This window comes from Notamacropus eugenii, chromosome 4 (genome assembly GCF_028372415.1).
Source record: "Notamacropus eugenii isolate mMacEug1 chromosome 4, mMacEug1.pri_v2, whole genome shotgun sequence".
NCBI lineage: Eukaryota > Metazoa > Chordata > Mammalia > Diprotodontia > Macropodidae > Notamacropus > Notamacropus eugenii.
In genome coordinates, this window is record NC_092875.1 from 196283660 (window position 1) to 196287279 (window position 3620).

Sequence of the window (3620 nt, forward strand, 5' to 3'; positions counted from 1 at the left end):
TCACAAAGGCAGTAAGTAGTAAAGGCAGTTATTTCTTTAAATAAAATTTATTTTATTTTTAGATCTTCCTTCTCTCTCTATTTGTTCTCATCCCCAACTGAGAAATCAAAAATAAAATAAAATAAAATAAAATTCTTGTCATAATGTAAAGCCCTGTTTTAGCTACATAATTAAAAAAAGTTCCAATGTGTACTCTGAGTCAATTTTCTCTCTCTCAAGAGATGGGTAGAATGGTTCATCATGAGTTGTCTGGAATTGTTGGTCATTGTGTTAATCATAATAATAATGTCTTTCCCACCCTCTTGTTCTTACATTACTGATATCATTAAGTTGTTCCCCGTAGTCCTACTCTCTTTATTAACAGAGTCAGCACTTAAATTTAGGTTTTATGACTCCACAGTAAGTTCTCTATCCAGTACATGACGCTAAGTTCTTTTGTTTTGCTTGTTTTTGTTTTGTTTTGTTTGTCAGTAGTACTTTACTGATTTCTAATTACATGCAAAGATAGTTTTCAACATTCATTTTTATAAGATTTTCAGTTTCAAATTTCTCTCACTTCCTCCCTGTACTTCCCCTTTCCCAAGACAGCAAAAAATCTGATATAGGTTATACATGTGCAATTACATTAAACATATTTCCACAATAGTCATGTTTTAAAAGAAGAAACAGAAAAAGGGGGAAAAACATGAAAAACAAAGACAATAAACAAAAAAGTAAAGATAGCATGCTTTAGTCTGCAGATTCCACAGTTCTTTCTCTGGATGTGGATAGCATTTTCCATACTGAATATTTTGGAATTGTCTTGGATCATTGTATCATGGAGAAGAACTAAGTCTATCATAGTTGATCATCACACAATGTTGCTGTTACGGTGTATAATGTTCTCCAGGTTCTGCTCACTTCACTCAGCATCAGTTCATGTAAGCCTTTTCATGTTTTTCTGAAACCTACTTGCTCACCATCTCTTATGGCACAATAATATTCCATTGCTTTCCTATAGCACAATTTGTTTAGTCATTCCCCTATTGATAAGCATTCTCTCAATTTCCAATTCTTTGCCACCACAAAAAAAGAGCTGCTATAAACATTTTTGTGCATGTAGGTCCTTTTCCCTTTTATATGATCTCTTTTAGATATAGACCTAGTAGTGGTATTGCTAGAACAAAGGGTTTGTACAGTTTCATTGTCCGGGTATAGTTCCAATTTGCTTTCCAGACTGTTTGGATCAGGTCACAACTTCATCAACAATGCATTAGGTCCCCAATTTCCCACATCTTCTCCAAAATTCATCAATTTTTTTCTGTTGTATTAGTCAATTTTATAGGTGCGAAGTGGTACCTCACAGCCCTTTTAGTTTACATTTCTCTTATCAATAATGATTTGGAGTATTTTTTCATATGACTATGGACAGCCTTAATTTCTTCATCTGAAAACTCCCTGTTCTTTTCCTTTGAGTATTTATCAATTGGGGAATGGCTTATATTTATATAAATTTGATTCAGTTCTCTATATATTTGAGAAATGAGGCCTTTATCAGAAATACTAGATATAAAAATCTTTTCCCAGCTTTTTTCTTATTCTGTATCAGGCCCCTTAGGTTTGTATGATCTAGACCAAGTATTCTAATTTTCAATTACAAGTTTGTTTTTATAACATGTTTAGGAGAACCCGACAATACCAGCTGAACTCCCTTCCAAAGTCCAAATGATATCAAAGGGTACACAGGTTTAATAATGGGAGTTAAAGATCTTCCCCACCCATTAATAGGCCTCAGGTGGAATCCATTAAGGGAAGCTTGAGTAGAGGAGCCTTGTTTTGTAGGAAGGCCCACACCATTTGTTTATTGTTAATGAGGCACTGTGTCACAAGGGTCATGATGCCCCCTGGCTATGAAAGCGTATATATACTTTGAGGTGAGGTTTTGCTTGAGTGCTTACTTTTTGGAAGAGGGTTTATGAGCCAGATGAGACTCTGTATAGCCTTTAAGGAGTCCCCCAGTTTTGAAAACCAAGATGTTGGTGCTTCTCTCTCTGGTAACTATGTATGTATGTAATGGTCAGACAGCTGGATCCATCTGTTGATCTGTGATGTATGTATTGCTTATGGTCAGACAGAAGCCCTGTCTGTTGGTCTTTATTTCTCTGCTTCTATTTTCTCTGTTGGTGAATGTAATTAAAGTAGATTGTTGACCCCCCCCCCCCCCCTTTAAAGTTGCTTTCCTTAGAAAAGCAGATCTAAGAATCTGTGCCAGTGGGTCATCCTGGATGTGTCAGAGTGTTTGCTGTTGCACCAGGACAATATAAATGATGTGGTTAGGATGACCAGGGTATCAAGTACAGAGCTACTGCCATAGTAAAGATTACCAGAGGACCCAACATTGCTATGAGATAGGACATGGTCAAATATTAGGAACTAGGGCTACTCCTGTGGTAGAAGGAAACCTCTGATCTACCTCTCCTTTTCCTGCTAGCAGGGCTGGTATCCCTGATGTGGCCAATTTGTTGGCTGTCTGGAGCTTCTGGAATTCTATCTTTGTTCTTGTATCATAGGCAGCTTCTACTTTGTGGGTATCTGGTGACACCTTACCATATAGGCTGGTGTAGACATTACCCAAACTGTAGCTCTTCCTTTGGCTAGATTCACAGAGTGGGCCAGAGTGCTACAGAGGTCTCAGTGCTGAGATTCTGTCCACACAGAAGATATCACTTAGGACATCTGTGCCTAGCCTAACCCAGCTCAGCCTGCAATAGTGGGAAGTCAAAGTGGTCTCCATTGTGGTCCAGAAGATAGAGAGGTGGTGACTGCTGCTAAAGAAAGGCCTAGAGTAGTTCAACAAGACTAGAGTTAAAATCTTGCCTTCTGTGGGCAGTCAGTATGGCTGTGTTCAAGACAGTGAGATTTCCTAGCCAGTACCATGTAGTTTTGATGTTTCTTGGTCCACAAACATGCAGAGCTTGTCAGTTACCCAGGGTAGCAGCAACACCTGGGAACAGCCCTCTGTTGGAGGTAAAGGTTTGGGTCCCTCCAAGGCATGTCTGTGGATGGCCACCAGACATGGCTCCGTGACCTTTGGTTGAGAGAATGACAGTCCTGTGGCTTCTAGGTCTATGAAAACAAGAATCTCCATGGGCCTAGAGGAGGCAACTTCCAAACCCATGGACTGGCTGGATCTGAGGAGAAAGCTGGATGCTAAAGGCAGGATGGGATCTCAGGGAATTCTCCTAATTCTTCAGCCTTGGCTTGGGGGGGGGAAAAGCACACCCTCAGCCTTTTGCTTTTATTCTATATTGGTTGTGTTGGTTTTGTTTGTGAAAAATCTTTTTAATTTAAAGTAGAGGTGGGGAACCTGCAGCCTCGAGGTCACACGTGACCCTCTAGGTCCTAAAGTGCAGCCCTTTGACTGAATCCAAGCTTCACAAAGCAAATCTCCAAAATGTGTTTCATAAAACTTAGACTCCGTCAAAAGACCTCACACCCATGGACTGAGAAGGTCACATATGGCCTTTAGGTCAAAAGTTCCCCATCCTTAATTTAATGTAATCAAAAATATCCATTTTTCCCTTCATAATGTTCTCTGCCTCATTTGTTCATAAATTCTTCTCTTTTCTATAGATCTGACA

The 3620-nt window shown here is 39.3% G+C and overlaps 1 pseudogene; it reads right to left on the reverse strand.

Moving 5' to 3' along the window:
• Positions 1 to 2398: 2398 nt before the first annotated feature.
• Positions 2399 to 3157, reverse strand: LOC140502392 (three-prime repair exonuclease 1-like; annotated as a pseudogene).
• Between the last annotated feature and the right edge of the window lie 463 nt (positions 3158 to 3620).